Source organism: Pinus tabuliformis, chromosome 6 (assembly GCF_031772625.1).
Source record: "Pinus tabuliformis cultivar Carrire ecotype Pingquan chromosome 6, CPIR1, whole genome shotgun sequence".
NCBI lineage: Eukaryota > Viridiplantae > Streptophyta > Pinopsida > Pinales > Pinaceae > Pinus > Pinus tabuliformis.
In genome coordinates, this window is record NC_142292.1 from 421947004 (window position 1) to 421970957 (window position 23954).

Genomic DNA, 23954 nt, shown 5'->3' on the forward strand with positions numbered 1-23954 from the left:
ATTGTGGGAAACTCTGCATTCCATAAACTGAGAGAGTAAAGATAATTAGGGAAGCACATACTTCTCTAATATCAGGTCACTTTGGGGTAAGTAAAACAGTTGCACAGCTGCAAAGGTTCTGCTATTGGCCGAAAATGAATGAGACAGTTTCTAGATATGTAAAGGGATGTGCTATGTGTGCTAAAAGCAAGCCCAGTAATAGAAAACTAGGCTTATACACTCCATTACCAGTTCCTTCTCACCCTTGGGAAAGCATTTCCATGGATTTTGTTGGAGGACTGCCTAAATCTAGGAAAGGTCATGATTATCTGTATGTTGTTGTGGATAGGTTCAGCAAAATGTGTATCTTGATACCCTGTAGTAAACAGATTACAGCTGAACAAACTAAAAAATTATTCTTTGAACATGTATGGGTTCATTTTGGATTACCCACTTCTATTGTATCTAATCGAGACACCCAATTTGTGGGGAAGTTTTGGTCAAGTCTGTGGGAACTAATGGACACCAAGTTGAAGAAAAGCATAGCTTTTCATCCACAAATAGATGGCCAGATAGAAGTAATTAACAGGACGGTGATCCAGTTACTGAGAGGATATTGCAGCAAACATCCTAAGCTTTGGGATGAGCACTTGTGCTATGTGCAGCATGCTTACAATAGAGCCAAACACTCTTCTACACAGAGATCTCCTTTTGAGACCTGTTTTGGTTTCATACCAAGGTATCCTTTAGATTTTGTCTTTGGTAAAGATACCATGGTTGATAGACACAGTGATGTGGACAAGGCAACTAGGTTCATTGAACAGATCCAAGAGATCCATCAGGCAGTACAGGAACAACTGGAAAAGAGCCAGGCCAAGTACAAGGCTAGGCATGATAAGCATCGGATGGAGCATAGTTTTCAAGTTGGAGACCAAGTCTGGTTGTATATCAGCAAGGACAGGATGCAAGGTGAAGGTAAAAAGCTAAAACCTATCAGGTATGGACCCTTCAGGATACTTGAGAAGATTGGTGAAAATGCTTTTCGCCTTGATCTACCAGCTTACATGCACATCTACTCAGTCGTAAATGCAAACTGTTTGAGGTTGTTTGAACCTTCAATGATTGAGGACCCTGAAGAGCGGAGTCAATTACCTTCTGTTGACGAGCTGCTACCTGAATATCTTAATGAGTTGCAGGAAGATGCAGTACTGGACAGGAAGGTAAGGATGACGCACAGTGGACAAGTGGAATACCTCAAGATTACGCTTAAAGGTTTGAAGCCGAGCAGTGCGAAGTGGATTGAGATTGGACAAGTGATACAGCAGTTTCCTCACTTAGTCGATGCTTGAAGAAAACCAACTTTTGGTGGTCCAAAAGCTTTTTCAGTAGGGAGGTCGTGATCCAAATCGGATCCATAAACGACTGTCAAAGAACCATGACTAAATCAGGTTGAACAAATCTCTAGTGAAATCCAAAACAGCAATCGAAAACACCCTGAACCAGCGGCCATGGCAACCGGCATGGAACTATGAGGACCTCGGTCAAAGCACGCTGACCAAGGCCCATGGAGACTACGCAGGAGGTCGATGTAGCCCCTGGGAGCCCCGAAATGGGAAAAGGAGCTGATTTTCAATGGCAAACAGGACCAAAATGGAGGGGCCTTAAGCCCTTGGTCACGTTGGGAGCTAGAGGACCACGGGCAGAAAAACAAAAAGTGCTAACGTACGAAGGCGGGACCCGCGCCCTGGAAACCGGTGGTATTGATCGAGGTGCCTTTGAACGGTAAGAGGTTTTGGAGGAAGCGGAGTGATCACACTCAGCGATCGATGCATGGCAGTGGAGGTGAGAGAAAAACCGTTGTGATCGCGCGTTATCGGTCGAGCAAGTCAACCACGCTCGATGTACGTATGATGTTGGATCTGGAGGAGCCCAGATCGGATGGTTGAGATTGCACCCAATGAAAAGAAGCGGAATCGACTGGAAATTAAGCTGCGTTCTAAAGGGATTTGGAATCCGTTTGACTGCCACGGTGGAGAAAGAACGCCTACACGACGTAACGGAAGAAATGAATCGACGAGTAGGCTGGCGTTGTTCCAATGGGGACACGTGGCTACTTCCCAAGCGTTCATGCTAACGCCGAACAGGGAACTCCTAGCACGCAAGCGGAAGGAGAATCGACGCAGGTGGAGAGGAACCGAATAGGCATGAGGATTGAATGGCTAAAGCCATGAACAGAGACAGTAGAATTAAGGAAGGAAGGAAGAATAGGGAGGATTCTGAGCGACCAAGAGAACAGTGAACAGTGAACCCTGAGAGGAGGACTGAACACAGAGAGCAGTAAAGCCAAGTAGAGGAGACAAAGGGCTGAGATGACCACAGGCAGCATCGAGCACCAGAGAGCTTGAAGATTCAAGCCTTCCCATAGAGGAATTTGTCTAGATTGAGCATCACAGTTGGCTCTTTCCACTGTAGACCAAGGGTCATAGAGCTGGTAGGAAGAACAAGAGTTTGTGTACTCCGAGTGGATTGGGGAATCCAAGAACCACCTTGCCAAGTGAAATCTGCTTCAGGAGAACTCATATTGAGTCCCTATATTGTAATTTCTCTGTTGAAAGACACAATAAAACAAGGCCACCACTGAAGCTGGACCGGAGATGTAGCCCTGGAGAATAGGGTGAACTCCTTATTAAAATTGGTTGTGTCTTTATGTTGCTTACTGTATTTCTCTGTTGTCTTTCCATTTAAATGTTTGTGCATTGGCAATCTGATCGATCTGTTGCTTAAAATACACAGAACACACACCAGCACATGAGTCTGTAATACCTTTTGTTTAATAAATCTTCAACTGATGTCACTCATAGGGTGATTATTAGATCACCATTGAATGTCCTCTCCCACTATCTTCTTCTTACCTTTAGACTTAGTGGCATATGGTGTAGTCTTTGTCACTGGTTCTTCTTCAGTAGCCTTAGTTGTCCTTTCTAGAGAAACCTTCTTCAATTCCCTGTTATCATGTTGTAATTGGGCAATGACCAAGTGGGATTTCTTCAATTGTTCTTGTAACTCCAAAATATCCTTGTCTTTATCACTTGGAACAATGTTCTTTGGTATAGCATCTAAAGGTTCATATGGTTGCTCAAATGTTTGTTCCAAGAGCAACTTATTTTGCAGTAGATCTAGTGAGGGAATTTTTGGTAACCTTCACTACTTCAAGAGAAAAATTCAACTTCTTACCTTTCTTCTTTTCTGATGGATCCACAAAACTAATGATCTTTTCACATAACTTCCAGTTGGTGATTGTATGTCTTCTTCCATAGATGATGGTGTGTATTTCTTGCTCAAAAAACTAGTTGGTAAGTCAACTACCAATTTTGATGAGTCTAGGAAATCTTTCCATGTTTGATTCCTCTTATTCAATTTCTCCAACACCAAAAACTCAGTCCAAGATAAGTGGAAAAGACTAGGTTCCACTTGGCTCTGTTTTCCCTGCACTTTGTCTGCCATCTTGCTAAGACTTCTGAACAAATAGAAGGGCATATTCAAGGGGCTCTTCCCTGTAAAGTGCATCAAAAGTCTAAAATGGTATTGATAGATCCTCCAAAACCTACCCTCACATGTAAAGTATCTCTGAATTGCTTGTAAAATCTTGTTGTGGGCCTCAAGTAATACTCCTTAGGGACAATGGATCCATACCCTTTATCTCTGTACTCAAACTTCAAAACATAGTTGTAGTTGGAAATGTCAATAGGCATGCCCTTGAACCATTTCTCTCCCTGAAGGGGAATCTCTGTTGAAGCTGATATATTGACATATGAAACTGGGAAGGTGAGCTCTCCAATCTTAACCTCCAACCCGACGAAATTCACATCAAACTCTTTAGTGAGTTGTACATTGTATCCCTGGATATTTTCACAAATTTTGATGCATGTAACTTGCTCAAAGGCAACTCTGATGGTTGGGTTTGAATTGATCAAGGTGATGTCTTGGGGTGCAAACCTAACAATGGCTCCTCCCTTATGCTTCTTTCTATCTTGGGTTGACATGACTTTTCCTAGCAGAGGTATGCTCTTAGGGTTTCTTGAATACAATCTCAGTGTAGGTTTATTTAGTGCAACAAATAAGATCGCAGTAATGAAATAGAGCTACAGATTAGGTTTTTGTGACAATTGAGGATGAAAACCCTATGAAACAGACCTGGATAAGAAATCACCTCTCAAAACCCAAAAAAGTCACTAGTGTTTATTTGGTCACAGTGGCAGAATTAGAAACACGGGCAGAGCACTAGAAGCGCAACACATGGAGGGAAAAATATTTCTTGAACTCTAAGGAAATAAATGACCAGGTAAGAAGTTTTAAATCACTTGAATGACATGGAAGATTTCAATATTAAGGTTGTGTACAAGATTTTCAGCGTTAGAAAATATTGACATCATAAAATATTAGGGCCTTCTCTTTGGGCTTCAATTCTAATGTCAGTTGCCCACACCCAAATTACTGAAAATTGGATGGATATATGTTATGTGGACTTATCCCTCTTGCGGACAAGAGCGATCTCCCTAGAATTCAAAGAACCCTAGTAACAAATAAAAAAGAATTGAAACCTTTCTCTAGACTCTGATTGATTGAAAGAAAATACAATGTTAGAAGCCTCTTACTAATTAAATGAAATGATTGATGAAGTCCCTTTCAAATATTTCTTCCATTCGCTCCTCAATTCTTTAGAATTCCTGTCATCACTCCCCATAGATTCTCCATAACATCTTGAAAGGGATCTGCATAGACAAAGATAAACAAGAGATCAAAGCATCTAACATATAATCAAAGAGATAAATGGACTAATTAACCAATTATATATCATAAACTGATCAATATGCAATCACAATCTATGTAGGTGATCAAGGAATCCTACAAATTAGATCAACAAAGATGTAATTGAGAAATAACAATTGCTTCTATATTAATAAACTAGAGAAAATCCTTACAACCATATAATCTTGATGTTGCAAGTCCTTTCTACAATCTCCAACCATTTCCCTTACAAGAATAGTCTTCCAACCTAATCTCAATAGCGTAAACCTACTTCCAACAATCCTCTCCCAATCCTCAAAATTGTAATAGCTTTATAGGCCAAGAATGGGAATTTATGGATCCATTCTCCAAGGGATGAGATCCACTATTACTGGGATAGGGGTTCCACAAAGGAAGGGGAGTTGCTCCATGATGGGAGGGATCAAGGCTAAATAGGCACCCATTCGAAGCTTGTTGGTTGGGATAGATGCTACCAACAATGCTTCTAGTACTTTTTTATTTTTACATTCATTGATTCATGTTCGCCAGTCATAATGTAAGACAGTGTGTACTTATGCGCAACTTTTAATGGTCTTCTCTGCGTATGCGCAGAAATTAACTAGGAAACTGTGAAGGTAGCCAAAACAAGGTTTTTGTACCATGGGATCCAGGAATTCCACTTTCTTTGGGATGATTTAGATTCTAACTTTGCAGGGGAATGTCTTGGGACACATTTGTGGATAGCGAAATATCCAAACCGATGGTCATTTGCCTAATGTGAAAAAATGATGTGTAACAGATTGCCCCCTAAAGCGCAAAGTCAGAAGGGATATATGATGACTGAAGTGCTTTATCATGCCAAGGTTTGGGTTAGAGACTGCAGTCGGAGACCTGAAACAATCAATCAAATGTTACAATGCAATATATAATATCATCGTTGAGGTAGGCATTCCCATACTCATAACATAAATGTCTCAAAGAACAATACGAAAATACATCTAAAGATCCATGTCAAAAGACGACATAGTATGGATGCAGCCATCAATGGATATATGTTTACAATCATGAATATTTAATAACTCCACGCAACTTGGATGGATGAAACTAGATCCAGGGTCTTGATCTCCATCTCTCGATCCGTAGTACGAATCTAACCATGCGAGTGAATGTCTCAAAGTTGAACATGGTAGAAACCAGTTGATTATCGGTAAGTGTTGTGAATTGTTAACAAGTGCGAGAGAAAACACCAATAATGAAAATGGCTCTCAAGGTACATCAAGTACAATCTATGAAGTGTGAATCGATGTGTTGATGTCAAACACTCATATAGTCATTCGATCGAAGGTCAATGATGAGAACCTGTCATCGAATGCGAGAAACATACTAGTAAGGCATGCAGGCTCCAAGGTACTGAAGGTTTCTAAATCAACTTCCTAGGTAATGAGTTGAAGTTGATAGGAAATGACCTGTCACAGGAGGGCCTACGACACGAAACTCATGTCAATTTTTGAAGAACAATAGTTTAGAGTAATTCAGGACAGACTCAAGGATGGTCGATGCAACTAAAGGTGAAGACTAGAAAAGTAATTTGACTGAGTTTAAACTTCTCTTGAACATATCAGACACACGACATGATGACTTGGAAGCATTTGACACAAAAATCCAAACCAACTGAAGACTTCCAAATACGTATGGTCAACTGAGAGGCAAATGGATTTCCCAACCTGGACACAAAAGTGACGGAGTGTCATGTTCAAGAGCGACATACTACCTTTTACTAAAACAAAAACAAAGATGCTTTCTCACTTTTCCCCCAACATTACTGGAAAGTACCTCTTTATTTTTTACAAGCTTGAGGAGGATAGCATATTCTTGTCATGTAAGCTCATCCTTCAGATCATTCCTTTGAAGTATTTTAATGAACCCTAGGAAGGAGTGGTTTGGTCTCATCATTTTTAACGAGTCCTGCATTGTTTAGATATTACGAGTCCAGTAAAGGGGTAACTCAATGTTGTTTTCATGTTTAAAGAGTTTGAAAAGACACGAAAAGAAATTTCATTCAACTCTTTCACCGTAAAATTTTAACGATCCCGAAGAATGTAAAGCTCGGTGTTTTTCAGTTTTAGGGAGTTAGGAGAAAAACATAAGTAAACTCCACAGTGTCCTTTTTCATAAATTGAGTCCCTCAAGCCCAAAAAAGGGTAAAATAATGCAAGAGAGAACTCTATTGACCATGATTATTCAATGTATACCTTTTTTGTAGATAGTATGGTTCAATCTGTAAAAGGGGTAAACTTATACTAAATAGATGGTTGTTCATTTACTTTTACGAGTTTGAACAGTGAAGTACTCGACAATCTTTTCATTTTTAAGGAGTCTAAAAAGGGCATAAGAACTCCAAGGTTTTGTTTTTTCAAAAGTTTTAATGAGTTTGAAAAAGTGATCAAATGTACTCAATACCGAAATGATTCATTTTTCGTTGATAACCTGTGACCTACACACTTAAACTCGAAATAATTATCTATGCTAAAAAATATTAAAAATTTTGGATTTTAAAAGTTAATAGGAAAAAAATAATATTTAAACAGCACTAAAAAATTATAAAAAACTCAAAAATTACAAAATATTTTACCATTTGTGTTTTTAACCTTTTGAGAGTGATAGAGGACATTTTCACCAAAAACTTTAGAAGTTGATTCCGAGAAAACTATTGGGCGAAATTGTGAGTCATCTCTTCCAAGTAGATTGTCTCTCGAAGCTCTTCATTTTCATGCCTTTTATTTATCTTTTGACTGTAGATTAGGTTTTTTGGGGAGGGTTTTCAAAACCATTTTCACCCTCGATGTGCACAGGTCACCCTTATCGAGCTTGCACACATCGACTAGTTTTTTAACGCTATGTGTGCAGTTTCAAAGGAATAAATTGCGCACATGCACACTATTCATAATAGCCAGCTATGCATAGCGCCGAGGGCATAAAAAATAAAATCGAAAATGCCCAAATTCTTTGCTAATTTTCTCCATGATTCTTTCTAATGATATTCTATGTTTATTTACAAGGTTTTGGACCACGAAAATGAAATGGAGAAAACGTGAGCATGAAGAGCAAGGCATAATTGCTCTAAACCATCCAGCAACCATATGTTCCTTAAGAAATTGTGGCTTGTACAATTTTTTTACCATTCCAGGCATGAAGGCCCAATTAGACTTGCTAGAATGGATGGTGGGAAAGTGGAATGTTCAAGAAGAATGTTTCATAGTCAAAGACCATAGACTTGTCATTGATGTTGATGACATTTACTTCCTGAGTGGACTTCCACACCGTGGGGTGGAACTCAATCTATATGGGCATAGGCGAGGTGGTGAAACAAATGCCACCTATTTGCTACAACATTGCACTCGAGGGGCTGCTCTCAAAGATGGCAGAATTGATATCAAGACCATAGCTCAACTTCCTTTGAAAGCTATTGGGTTCACTGTTGCACGGTTGTGTGGTAGTGTAGCTTTGCATTTTGTCGTGAAGGCTTAGATGCAAACCGTTGTAGAGTGATTGCAACCTACCATATTCAACTGAAGTAAGGTTGTAGTTGCCAATTTGAAGGGGCAATTGGGCCAGGGTCAGAACAGGCAAACTCAAATACTTTGGTTATGGTGCCTTCATTATTTCATTTTATTTGGAGCGGGTTCCTATTTTGGCTCCATAGGTAGCTACAGAGAGAGGAGGACCTCGTAACCCTTACATGTTGAAATGGGTTACACTTATGGCACACCATGGAGGTGACGAAGGACCAACGATCAGATTTACTACTGACTCCTTCAAGTGGCTAAAAAATCAAATCATCATGATTGAATATTTTCCATATGCAGGGATGGACTACATAGGAGATCCAGACATGCCATTGCCTCTTGGGATGCAGTGGGGTGCTATAGGTAAAACTTCACACTTTGGTTGATTTTTGAATTTTTTATTTTTTTGTTATTTTTTATCATCAAAAACTAATTATCTGAAATGATCATGCAAATGTGGCCCCAGTGAGACCATCTAGATTACGTAGATATGATAGGCATGGAGAGAATCCAGTAGCTCCCATAGTACCAAACCCAGATGTGACAGAGACACTAACAAAGATAGAGCACAACCTTGAGAGGTTGACTTTGGACATCCCAGATGTCGCGATAGATGATTTGCCTCTCTGCTACCAGAGGCATACTGCAAGGGTTCCTGGACCTATTAGCCATTTGCTACAATGAGTAGCACGTGCTATTGTATGCTACCATGATCATCATCATGCGTAGTGACTAGTCTGAGGGCTATATTTTTTTATTTTTGATGATGTATCAGCATGTTTAGAAAATAAAGGCCATGGGGCTTCATATTTTTGGATGACATTTTTTGTAAAAGCCACACTTTATATAAACACTTATCTAATGAAAGCTATTACTTCTATTTCAGTCTCTCTTCTACAATATATGGATGAATATTGCATTTAATTTCTTTACAGATGTTTTACGAATGCCAACTCAACACATAATTAGCCAATGCATCAGTTAATGTGTTTAAATTTCTCAGAATATGTTGATACTCAATATAATCAAACTCTCTTTCCAAGAGACAAATCCGCAATTTTTTTTTTAACATGGAAGCACTTCTAACTGAATAAACACCATTCAAATTTAATGCTATGAGTTGTGTGTTAGCGCTCGAATTTGCCTCAGGCTGAGGAAGGCAAAACTCAAGGCAACATCAAACCAAGCTCAACCTCGTAGCTAGCCCTACGAGGACAGGAGAGGGCTCTCTCCGGGTCTATCTCGGCAAGAGGTCTTCAAAAGGGTTGAGATGACCGATATGAATACTGATTTTAGGCTAGTAAATTGATAAGATAGTTTGATTTAAGATTTTTAGGGTTTTGTTGGAAAACAGGGAAAGGCAATTTTGGGTGCGGGGATGTGACAGTTTTTGCAGAGGTCTTTTTGGGGCAAGGTAGGAAATCGTCCTGATGTCTTAAATGGAATTGAATGGAAAGGTATGACTGGTGAGGAGCTAAGGAGAGCAAGAAACTTTCAGGAGTTCTCCTTAAACAGATGAAAACATAGATATTAAGCAAACTTAAAGGCAGAGCATAGAAAACCATGAATTCTACCTTAACACTTCATTTGCTTAATTTGCAAAAGAGAATAGTAGGAAAATGATACACATAACAAACTTACAAGTACATGAGAGTAACACACCATCAACACAAATAACCACAGGAATCCCAAATAGTGTTGCAAAACCCTGGTCTTTCCTTTGCCAAATTTGCAGAGATACAAAGTGTAATACAGTCTAAGCTTATCCCTCCAGAGTCCAACCATGAAAATGACTAAGAAAATACATAATATAGGCAAGCTAACACATTCCCTTGCCTCTAGGGGTCGATCTCATCATCCTAGGAGATGTTTCAACCAATTCTAAACTGAGCACAACAATCTAGGCAATCAAAACAACTTGCCTCTATAAGCTAGGAAACCAATTCATTCATTAATTTTTTGCTATTTTATGAATGAATCTTCTAGAATAGGTAAAAAAGTGTCATGTCATCATGAAAATACATTAGTTACATCAAAGAGGGTGAAAAATCCCATGAAAAGTCAAAACTAGTCAAAAGCTGCGTTGTCCTGAGCTGTAGATGAAAAACTGGCAAATTTCCCTGATGTGTAGCGCGCCATTTCTCTACACGTAGCGCGCCTTTGAGACCACTTTTGGGGAACTTCCCAGCATCCAAATGAGGCTCAAGTGGGCTTGTTGGAAAGGTCTGGATGTCTACTCTCCAGCCCAAGTGGAATTTCTCAATTTGGTGCCCATTTGCCCCTCCAAAAATGCAATCTCCCAAGACTGCTTCCTGTGTGTCCAAAAAGTGGCAGAAGGTCATTTTTTGCTTGTTTTTTGACCTTTTGGGGGCCCAAACCTCAATGAAATGTCTTGGCAGTGGCTGAGCAAGTGTACTTTTTCATGAAAAATCCAAAAATGCAGATTTTTTGTGAAATGGACCTCCCCATCTTCAGGGTAGCGCGCGGCGCGCTACGCGTTGAGGGCAAAAACCTGTTTTTAGCAAAAAAAAATTCAAAATTGACCAAAATTGCTCCAAATTTTCTGAATTTTGAGCTGGGGGTGTATCATTGAGCACCATGATCCTTCAAGGAGGCTTCGGCCAAAGTCTGAAGTGGATCGGGCCTTTTCCTCCGTTTTAGTGCCTTGGCCAATCGTCCTTTGAGTACCTTCATTTTCGCTTTGCACACATGCATGCGGGCCCAATAATGATTCTTCATGTGGCGGAGCATATCTTTGTCCTTGTTTGCCTTGGCTAGCAACTTCTCTAAATGAGTGTTCACCCGGATGAGCATAGACCCTTGCTCAATAGGTGTCAAATCACCGGGTCTCTTGCGGGCCAAGTTTCAGTCTTCTCGGATTCGCCGCAACTCATCAAAAGTGCGTTCATCTTCTAGCTGCTTGTTACGCTGCTCCAAGTAGTTGATTGTCCAATTGGCCGTTTCCAATTTCTGTTGCAACAAGCGATTTTCAGCCTTCTGTTGCTGAATGATCTCCTTTAGCTCCGAGCTAGGAGAACTGATGTCAAGGTCAATAATGTCTATGTCCGGATCACCTGATGGTCCCTCATCAATCATGGGTTGTTTGCCTCTCTCCTGTACCTGTGCTACTGTCGAAAGCGAGGCCCCTTCCACCTGGTGTGGAGATAATACTCGCCGTGCAGATGCAAATAAGGCCCTGTGGCCTCTCTGATATGTAACACATGCTGGAGTGCTGACATGCTCGGGCTCTGGAATGTGAAACTGATGTGAAGGCCCTCCCTCATCATGGACAATATCAGGGGGTGGTTGTGGCACCGTGAAGAAGTCGTGAGAGATGAAATCCTCCCAAGCAATACCCTGTTGTGCCAACTGATGCATCACTATGATCTCAATCAGTGCATAATGATATATACTCTTGTGTTGTTGTGCGGGGTTCTTCCTTTGCACTAAGGGCACCATCCTCTCTATATTTTGGCACATGAAAAATGGAATTTTCATCATTCGTACCCGGGTGAAATGCATCAACAAACGGATATGGTACGAATATAAATGTGAAAATCTGCCCTCACAAGTGAAATAGCGCATAATGAGCCTCATCAAGGGTGCATACTCATCCCTTAGGAATCTGAAGGGAAAAACAGCAGTTAGGTGTCTCATACACCCGGGTTTGATATATGGTTCATAATGAAATTTGTCTAGTTGTTGGCGCTTGTTCCACTCCTCCCCAACATTTGGTATCCCGGTGGCTTGAGCAACAATTTCGGGTGATAGGGTGAAGTCCACTCCTGCAAGGTTCACCTGACCATTGTGCAAATGTAGGACAAACAAGCGGGCTAGTTCTCTGTGATGTTGAATTTGTGAGATCCGCTCACAATATCCAAAACATGATTGGTATTGAAAACAGTACATTGCAAGTGGACAAGCTTGCAAATGAGCCAAAGAAGTGGGCTCCTCCCTGACATGCCGACCACCTTTGCCACCCTTGTGATACTTCCTTGGCACCTCTATTTCTGGTGTTGAATCAATGTCATAACTCTGCTCATAAGCTGATTCGGTTTCTGACATAGTTTTGAAGACAAGATGGCTGAAATGTATATGCTGACTGTGCACACAATTGACTGTTGTTTGACTTTTTCCTTTTTCAAAATGTTGTAGTTTGCTTGAGTTAAGAAAGGATTTGAATGCTTGCTGGGAAGTTTCTGGGCGAAAAAACCAGCGCGTAGCATGCCTTGCCCAACGCGTAGCGCGCATCTGGTGCATAGTGCACGAACAAATTAACACAGGAAAAATCGTGCTGATGCGTAGCACGCCCTGGGTGCGTAGCGCGCCTCAGCTGATGTGTAGCGCCCACTCAGCTACATAGTTCATTTTGCAGGAGGTTTTTGGAGGCCTTCCCGGTGACCAAATTGGGTGCAGGATAGCTTTTTAGAAATTTATTTGAGTATATTTTCCAAAAAAACTGGAATTTTTCAATTTTGAGTTCATTTGCCTTGTCAAAAATCAAATCTCCCAAGACTGGTCAAAATGTGCCAAATGAGGCTGCCTCAAGGCAGAGTGTTGTTGCAGTCAACTTTTGAATGCCTTCCTCAACTCCAAATTGAGCTCATGATAGCTCATTAGAAAGCTCTTTGTGTCTAGTTAACATTTGACTCATCAAGAAAGTCATTTGGCCAACCAAGATAGGATAAAACTTGATTTTCCCAAGGTCACTTTCAGAGGTGCATTCCATTCTCCTGAGGCAATTGTAATTTTGACATTTCTCTAAAACCATGACACCTGTGTAAAAATTGAGGGAGGTTTTTATTATTTGGAATGTTTTGGACAAAAAACTCTCTCAGTTTTCCAAAATTCATCTTTTATTGCTCTGAAACATCTTTTGAGTGAAACTTATCCCGATGTGTGAAACAAGGAATTTTGTGGAAATGAAGCGAAATGAAGGGGATGAGAGGCTTGTAAATTCTTGGGGAAATTTTGGAGAGTAGGGAGGGATGTTAGGAAGTAGGGGAAAGTGGAATATCAGAGATCGAGCGAGGGGAAGGGGTCCAAAAGGGCAAAACACAGGCCTAGACTAGAAAATTGCCAAGTTGTGGCAAGAAACTAGGGTTTATGCAAAAATGAGGAATTTGGGGAATCTCAGTGATGGAAAGCATTTGATAAGGTACTTTAAGGATAGGGGAAGGTGTATGAACATCTGGATACAGGTTTTTCTAATGATTTGACCATCCAAGAGAAATTGCCTTCAAAACCCTAGGAGAGGGAAATGACCTTGCCCAGGTGCAACTGAAGCATGAACAAGGTGTAAAATGACTCATTAGACACTGACATGATAATGAAAACCCTATGAATGATGATAGAATCAGCAGAATGATGACATGGACCGACATTTGGACAACTTTAGAAGGAGTGAAAGCAAACCCTAGACCTAATGTCTAGTGACCAAATTTTGCTTGAAGACTCACTGAAATGACAAAATTTGACCTTGACACTCTGAGACCACTTTGTAAGAGCATATTTGATCACTGGAGGAAGGCTGGAAAGAATGACACTAACATTGTGAATCTAACCTAATGATCAATCAACAAATGCCAAATGAAATGGAATCAAATAAATCTCAATCATTGTGCTATATTTTGCAATATTATTCGTTGTTTGACTAACTCATCTATGGGTGAACAAATGCCCGGGGATACGGAAGACAAATTTGAAAACTACGACTAGCGCCATACGCGAAGCCAATACAAGTTTTAGGGAGCATTGACGTCTTCAAATCAAGTTTAACATAATATAAGCATGAGAAGTAGCGAAAATCGTAAAAAGTTGTTAAAACTTACCACATGTAAACCATGGTACAAAAAAAAAAAATCACCGCACAATCTAAGCATAATATATCTTTAGGTAAATACTGTTTATGGGCTTTCCCAAAGGGATTTCGTAATAATCAACCAGTTCATAGGCCCCATTTTCCAACGCACATTTTACAACATAAAGGCCATGCTACATGGGCTCGAACTTACCAACGCCTAACTTATCGTGCTCATGATCATAGACTAAGACTAAATCACCTTCTACATATGAACGAGGTTTGACATTTTGATCATACTGTGCTTTAACTCATTTCTTTTGGGCCTTGCTAGCTAATGCAGCATCACAGTGAGTCTCATCGAGTTGTGCTAAGTACAGGAAACATTCTTCTTCAGCATAAGTAGTTGGTAATAATTCAATTGCCAATTTCAAAGACGGTATATCGCATTCGATCGGTATAACTGCTTCCATGTCGTAAATGAGCTGGAAAGGAGTAAAACTTGTCGAGGTTTTTATTGTGGTACAATATGCCCACAATATTGGATAAAGAATTACATGTCAATCTCATTTATGAGTCCCAATAATATGTTTAATCATGGTGGTTAATACCTTGTTAACATCTTCTACTTGGCCATTTTCTTACGAGTAATATGGAGTAGAACTATCATGAAGCAAGCCTAGCTTCATGGTAAGATCGGTCATGATATAGTTCCGAAAATGGCTACCATGGTCCGTGATGATGGCTTATGGAACTCTAAAACGAGCAATCACTTGATTGAACACTAAAATCGATGTAGTTTCACCATCATCCTTATATGTGGGCATCGCCTTGGCCCATTTCGCAAAACAATCTACCGCAAGGAGAATGTACCCATGCCCCTCAGTCGAGTGAGGGTTACATGTAAGGAAGTTAATGCCTCATTTAGCGAAAGGACTAACAACAATGATTGGGTGAAGAGGAGATAGGTGTGCACGCATTTTTTATCATAGATTTAACAATTATGGCATTTTTGGACTGCATTGATACAGTCTTTAAACATAGAAGGCCAAAATAGTATGCGTGCAGGATCTTTTGAGAAGTGGAAAACCCTGACATATGATTGCCACAAGCTCCAGAATGGTGGTCATTTAATGCCTTTTTGGCTTCTTCGTGAGTTAAACATCATCTGAAAATGGAATTGGCCCCACGACAATAAAGTGTATTACCAACAATATTGTATTGTTGGGATCGATACTGGATACGACGACGATCAGTTCGACTCATTTTTTGATTAAATGTTTGGGTCCGGAGATAAATGATGATATCTCCATACCATGGATCTAACGTACTAATCAAAAAGAGGGATTCGTCTGGAAGAGAATCCTCTACCACATTTTTCGTTTCAGTATAGGGAAAGTCACATAATAATTCAGAAAATACCAATTATTTCTTAGATTTGGATTTAATGAATGCCAAATTGAATTCTTGTAGGATGACTATCCATTTGGAATACTTTCCCCCCAACAATTTTCTAGTAAGAATGTAAACCATGGGGTTGCAATCAGAAATCACAGTAGTTTTGCGCAATAGAATGTAGTGACGAAAACATTGGATAGCTTGAACAGCTGCCAAGGCCAATTTCTCCACATGTGCATATTTTGCTTTAGTTTTGGTCAAAATACGACATAAGTAATATATCACATGCTCTTTGTTCAATTTGTCTTCCTGAACTAGAACCATGCCTATCGTGGCATCAAACGCGGCTAAGTATAAAAAGTACTCTCGATGATAATCGAGAGAATGCAACAACGGTGTATGGGTCAATGCATATTTAAGTGCATCAAAGAATTTTTGAGCCACTCCATCCTAGATAACTGAGATGCTCTTTTTCAAAAGTCAAGTAAAACCCTTAGTCAACAAGACACAATTTTGGATAAATCGACGTAGAAAGTTTGCCTTCCCTTGCAAACTTTGGAGTTGGCGGATATTGGAAGGAGGAGGCAGATTCAAAATAGCCTCAACCTTCAATGGATCGACACAAATTCCTTCCTTTGAAACAAAAAATCCTAGCAATCGACCAGATTGCACACAAAAAACACACTTGTGTGGATTCAAGCGAATATTGTAATGACGACATCTGATAAAAAATACTCTAAAATTATTTGGATGATCTTCCCGTCTCAGTAAATGAGCTGGAAAATCATCGAGATAAGGTTGCACAATATGCTTGATATCGTGAAATGCATAAGACATAGCCCTTTAAAAATTTGCACCGGCATTCTTCAAACAGAATGGGAGTTTCTGATAGGAAAAAGTCTCCCATGGGCAGATGAATGGAGTTTTGTGTTGATCAGTTAGGAGTATGTTGATTTGGTTATAGCCAGAAAGTCTATCTATCAATGAAAACATTTCATTTCCCATCAATCATTTGATCGATATAGGAAGTGGGATAATTATCCTTTAGACAAGCTTTGTTAATATCCCTATAATCGACAGATAATGGTTCCATGTTTCTTGTTAACAAGTACAATATTAGATACCTAGTCAGTTAAGGGAACCGGGTAGATGAAACCTACTTTGAGAAATTTCTCAACCTCAACTTTAATCGCAACAACTTTTTATGGATGCACAGGATGTAATCGTTGTCTGATAGGTTTGGCATCCTGGTAAGTCTTAATCTCGTGCACATCAAGGCTTCGATCGATTCTTGGCATTTCCTCGTAGGACCAGGTGATCTGGATCTAGGGGAGGCGCCCAAGATCCATAAATTGATCCAGATCTTGGGGGGGGGAGGGCCCAAGATCTAAGTAATTGCCGCACCAGGAAAAGAACGAAAGTAAACCCAAACCAAAAATAAATCAGTAACTAGCTTTTATTAGATCAACAAATGATTGGTGCAACTACATTGTGATGAATGATATGTCCTCTTACAAAAAGAGGCTTGTTATTTATAACATTTTTAGTTACATTACCATGGGTAAATACCATGGGCAGATTTCCATTCGGATCATTACCATGGGCGGATTTCCATTCGAATGATTGCCATGGGTAAATACCATGGGTGGATTTCCATTCGGATCATTCTTCCTTCCTTAGGGAGCGATGGTCCCCATTGTGTGAAGTTCCCTCCAGGGAATCTTTTGTCGAAGATGAGTTGTGGATGAACAAGTGTTGTCGAAGACAAGGGTTTTGCGTGGTTGACCCATAACCGAGGGTTTGTGGATGACCCGTAACCATGATGCACGAAGATCCAAGGATAGAGATACCATGTAATGCTTGTGAGCCAAATGTGTTATTGACAGTGTGTGGCCAAGCAAATGGATTTCACTGGGAAGGGTTTTTCATGGCTAACGCATAACCATGATGAACGAAGAGTCGAGGATAGAGATACCATGTAATGCTGGTGGGCCAATTATGAGGTGGATAGTGTGTGGCCGAGAAAATGGACTTTGTTGGAAAAGGGTTTTGTGTGGTTGACCCATAACCATAATGTACGAGGGTTAGAGGATAGAGGTATCCTGTAATGAACCTCGAGATCACTTGTTGATCTATCTGATAGAGATCTGACAACTTATTTTGTGGGTTACCTTTGTAGATTTCCACTATCCAATGAGACGGTGTAAATACTTCTTCCAAGTACTCAAGTTTCACATTTTTGAATCCCATTGTTGTGATTTGAGTCCCACCATGACATTACCTTGGCATTTGTCACACTCAGAAGTATGATTCAAGATAGGCAACAACGATAGCACAATCAACATGGGAACTAGTAGCTTCCAAATGCATAGCTAGAAGGGCAGAATACAAAGGTCCAATGTGCCTGATCACCTGTGATGGTTGTGAAACGAAGAATCTTATGTGGAAGATGAAGAAGGCATAAAACTTCTCACATTTGAAAAGTTCATCATTAGTTTTATGCATAAACAATTGTTTGCATCTAGCATGATAACACACTCATACTCAACTAAATTCCATGCATATAATTTGCCGAGGGTGAGAGTAAGTTGTTCTCCCTATTGTCTACCACAATTGCTTTGACATTATCCCCATATGGTTGTGGAATGTCTTTGGAGGCAATGAGAACAATATTTTCATCCACATTGAGATGGTGAAGGGACCGAAGCATTACACATGCAATCACATAAATCGCATAGTCTCTTGGCATTCCTGTATGGGAATTTATTGCAGGTGGCTTCGATGTGTTCACTGCAGCCTATGCGTGAATTATTTCTAACATACATATAGCTAATGTGTCACGGGGATCGATCCTCCAACCCTTCTATATATATCCATTGCAGTGGTTGTAATGCGAAAATTTGCATGTCAGCCCAAATCCAAGAGGACTGCTTGTTGTTGTCAAACTCACAGGTCTTGACTATTGGAAAGAGCCATCGAAGAGCTTTGTCTTCTCGCAGATGGATTCTAACACCGCCATGCAATTTTTTGGGCAAGGGTATTATAGATCATAGTTGACTCATCAGGGCGGCCTTCAGCAAGCTGCGCAACATCATAGAGAAGGAGATCTAGAGCGTTGTTCTCCACCATGGTGCCTGTGATGAGAATGGTAGTGGAGGAGGTCTAGGAGGACGCATTGGAATTTGGGTAGAATAATTCATGGGGGGCATCGAGACATACGGAACGGGAGGCCTTGAGATCAGGGGTTACATCATGCCTGGTGAAAGGCTTCCAACTCCTCTGATGGGACTAGCTAATCCCGACTATTCTTGAACAAGGGGCATTGTGGGAATTCCTCGCACACTGCTCTACCTAAGCTAGGGCCTGTCTGAGCTGTAGCGATAGTTTTGAGGCATGAATCATCGGTGGGGGCAAACCTTTGATAGTCATGGTAACCACTTCTTCTCTTCGAAGGAGGATGAGGCCGAGGGTTCGTCTCTACTCACTCTCTTCTTTCATGTCTATTGTGGCTCCTTATTCAGAGAAAGACTTCTAAACTCTTCACAATCCCTCAAAACCAAATTCATGTGGCAATTGAATGCCATGAATTTTACAATAAATTGGCACTCATCGTGGATCATTACCCACATTTTGTAGTTTATGTATTGCAGCTCCTATGAACTCTTTGATATCGACATTATGATTGTGACCACCTCTGGTAGAGAAGGAAGGGGACGATGATGAAGTTCATTCGGCCTTCCTGTGATGGGATACAACGCTAGATCCTGATGTTGACAATGGTTCAGATGATAGATATGGTTTCATTGTCACTCGCTTGGACAATGGAACTGCTAATTCTTGCATTATTAAACTCGAGGTCGATGTTATTGGAGCTACAATTGCCACTAATGTTAAAACTGAGCCAATTTTTGACGTAGTAAATGAAGATAATATTATTAGTCCACTTTCCCCTACTCTTCTTGTTTCCTACAGGAGAAACAGAAAAAAAAAAAATGGATGGCCATCAAATGGGGCAATAGGCACCTTGATTTGGAATCACAAAAATTGAAACAGAGTTCGGCGGAATTCGATCCTGAGACAGCCTTCAAGAATATCAGCGCAAGAATGACATCATAAGCCAAACTATGATAGCAAAACCCTAAGGCATGCGACATTGTGGCAACCATCGGTAGACATGATTTGTGAAAATAATGTGCTTTTGAAGACCATGGATGAGCAACAAGTGAAAGAAAAGAATGTTAAACCCTTTGAAACCCTAATTTCCATGGAGTCATAACTCGCTCTTATACCACTGATTCGGATCTAGGGGGAGAACCCCAGGATCCATAAATTGATCTAGATCTTGGGGGGGCAGGGGAGATTTGAGTAATTGTCACATCAAGAAAAGAACGAAAGTAAACCCAAGCCAAAAAATAAATCAGTAACTAGCTTTCATTAGATCAACAAATGATTGCTACAACTACATTGTGCTGGATGATTTGTCCTCTTACAAAAAGAGGCTTGTTATTTATAACATTTTTAGTTACATTACCATGGGCAGATTTCCATTCGGATCACCAATAAAAAATTTCACAAAATTCTTGAAACATGGCTTTATACATTTGAATCTTTTCAACTGAGTATGAAGCACCTACATGAATATTTTCAATAACTCTTCTTTTGACTGAGATATCTATGGAAATCGTTGTAGATATATTACCAAAATTCCTTTCGAATTCAGCTTGAAAAACTGAAACGGGCCATTCTGGATTATCTACAACCTATGGAGAAAACATAGTAGAAAATCATTCTCGATTTTATCAAGGTTAGGTAGAAAAGTTGAACGATGATAGTAATCGTTCCATAGCATTTCAACCGAAATCATGACCTCCATGATACTTTCGTCAGTTGAAAACATATAGTCGAAAGGATCAGGGAGTGAAATTGGTTCTAACCAAGGTAAAGGAGAATAATCATCATTGATCGTATCCACTTGATCAATTTTAGAAGATGATGGGTCGGAAAATGATTGAACTACCTGGTAAACCAATTCTAAAGAGCTCAAAGGCATCTCATTGCCATAGGAAGCTAATTAAGACTCTAAAGGCACTATCGAGGGATCAGATGATTCCATAGTGTTTGATTTAATCATGTTAACCTCGGAAAAACTAGAAGGAAATTTAGGTGGAGGGAGCGCATGTCAATCAAGGTTTTCATTGATGTCAATATGGCATTGTTCATGATGGCAAATTCTTGTGAGCTTTGATGTTGCCCTAGATTCCCTTTGATCATATTGCCCTAGATTTCCTTGAACTAACCATGAAGGTGCCATAACCTCATGCATATTGTGATATCCTTGATCTTGATGATAAAGCCCTAAAACCATGATGATGTCCTTGCTCATGATGACAAGCTCTTCTTCATTGATAAGGATGCCTAATCCTAATGACAATGTATGGAGCCCTAATCGTTATATACAAGCCCTTGCCCTAACTAGCTCTATTGAAGAACAATGACAACACATTACATTTGATGACATGGACAATGATTGGAGACATGACATGAAGGACTTGGAAATCACTTGATGGAAAATTGATGGATGTTGCACTATGACATATGGATGACATATCACTGCACTATTATTGGATACATGATGCTACACTATCAAGATGACATGGATGATATTGATGACATACATGATGACACACTATGATGAAGAGCTTGGAGTCATAACAATAAAGAATCCCTAATGACCTTGTTGTCCTAATCACCTTCTGCACATAAAAAAATTTAAGGACAATCAAAAAAAAAAAAATTGGACACCTTGGAGGCATCCTTTCAAAATAGATCCTAGATAATCTTAAAGAGTATTTTTTCCTCTTTCTAACGAGCCTTTATTTGCCCCGAAACTCCCAATAGTTTGTGAGATATTGAATTTTTAAGTTAAGGATATTATTCCTAGCAATGAGCCGACCTACACTCAATCATACAAGTCGGCCTCACTTCAAAGAGATGTCTTCAGTTATAAGCAAAATCACTATAAATATAAACCTAATTTCGTTCATTCAACCTCATATTTTTTATAGGTATAGAAGAAGCCGCAACCTAGAAAAGCAAGGAAGACAAGTTTGTGGAATTGTTCTTGGGTTAAATAGTCTCCCACAGGTTTGAGCTAGGAGCAGTGAAGTTGTTGTAGTTGTTGTGGCCGAAGTTGTTGTGGTTGTAGTTGTCGTATTTGTCATGTTCGAAGTTGTCATATTTGTAGTGGTCAAAGTTGTTTTAGTTATCATGGTCGCAGTTGTCGTAGTTGAACTTGTCATAGTTGTCGTGGTTAAAGTTGTCGTAGTTGTTGTGGTCGAAGTTATCACAACCGCCGTAGTTGCCATGGTTGAAGCTACCATGGTTGAAGTTGTCGTAGTTGTTGATCTAATTTAGAATATTAGATTGTTGTGCTAAGATCCTCCTTAGATTAGAAACAAAATGCTTTCATTGTGCTTAAGGATTCATGAAGTTTTGCAAGTGAAATGATGAGTTTTTATGTTAATTTTATGAACAATTTAACATAAATAAGAGACTAAACAACAGCATAAACATGTACAAAACATCATCAAAAACACATTACAACAGGAACATGATAAAAGAGTTCACTCCTCTTGGGATGTGTCTCCTTGGTCCAGCTTCCAATGGCTTGGGCCTCTCTATTATGCTCAAAAGTGTAAAAACATGTGTTTACAATGCTCAAATGCTTCTGAAACCTACTCCCATGAGTCCACAATATCCAAAAATGGACATCTAACCTCTTTTTCCATCTAATTTGGTTGAAAACTGAAGAATTTATGACCTCTCCTAGTTTTCTCAATATTCGCTCCAAAACAAGAGGTGCACCACATGGTAAAGGAGATGGTTGGATGATCCTTTTTGCACTTTCCCTTCTTGACATTTGATGCATGTCAATGTTAGAAAGAAGACACTTTTGTTGCAATGGTGTTTCATGTTGGATTCTCCTCTTGGAAGGAAATCCCTTTGCTTTCTGAAACACCTCATCATTATGGTTAGCGACATCAACCAAATCAGTTTTTGAATTTGAATTACAACCATAAAATGCTTCATAATCAACATCAACATTGGGTTTGATCATAAGAAGCACTAAATTCTTGCTTGAATTCACTAGTCTTTTCATCTGCTCTACATTAACAAATGAAATATTTAGCTTCTTGCAATGAGCTTTCATAATATACTCCACACCATCCTTGAACAAGTGGTACTTGTTTTCATGATGATAGAAGATTTCTTTTCTATCATAGAGGTAAGGACTGCCCAAAACAATTCCCGATATATCAATTGGTACAACATCTAACTCAACTTTGTCAATGAAGTTTTTTGTGATTGCAAACCGAAGAATACATTTTCTTGTAACCTATAAGTTTGTGTCCTTTCATATCCAACCCAACGGATATGGCTTGCGATAAATGGTTTCAAGATTAAGTTGTTTGACTAAGTTATCGAATATCAAGTTGGCTTGAGACTCACTATCAAAAAGTGTGTCGATTTTTGTATGTTTTGAGATTACTCTTACATAAAACAATTCAATCCTTGTTTCTTCATTTGGAGTACTAGTGTGACAATTTGGTATACTTGTGCTAGCAATGGATTCTTTTCCTTTTATCCCCATGGCTATAATTTTAGTTTCATCACCCGAATCGGATCCCAAATCCTCTTGAATGACGCCAGTTGTCTTTTCTTTTCCTTTGTTGTTGAATTTTTTTGGTTTCATTTCGAGATGAAGCTTCCAACAATGAGCTTCATCATGACCCTCTCTAGAACAATGTTTACATATTGTTTTCTCTTATTTATTTTTAATGGATTCATTTTTCTTCCCCTTGAAACCCTTTTCTTTCTCTTTACCCTTAAATGGCTTTTTACTACCTTCTTCTGGAGAGTTTTTCCCTCTTGCCTCAAGATGAGTGGCTTTCACACACACATCATCTAGATTATTGGGATTAAACATTAATATAGTATGCCTAAGGTAATTGTGTAAACCCCCTATGTACTTCAGCAATGTGTCCCATGATTGAAAATCTACACCTAACATTAAAGACCTTTTTTTGAATTCTTGGGTGTAATCTTGCACATTTTGACCTTTAAGTTGTCTAAAGTTATGCTAATTCATGATGGCTTTCTGCATATAAGCTAGAGGGTAGAATTGTCTTTTGATTGCAACAATGAAATCATTCCAATAAATTGAGATCTTACTGTGCTTTTTAATCTCCTCTTGGGCCTTTGATTCCCACCATACCAGTGTTGCACCCTCCATTCTCAAGGAAGCTAACTGAATATTTATGTCATCTTCTTGAAGGTTTTGAATCCTGCAATAGACCTCCAACTAACGAATCCAATTATCAAGCTTCTCTGCATTCACTTCACCATTATACATGGGCATCCCA

General features: G+C 39.5%; 1 pseudogene; it reads right to left on the reverse strand.

Annotated features, from left to right (window-relative positions):
- Positions 1 to 18638: 18638 nt before the first annotated feature.
- LOC149259103 (uncharacterized) lies at positions 18639 to 19208 on the reverse strand (annotated as a pseudogene).
- Positions 19209 to 23954: the final 4746 nt, after the last annotated feature.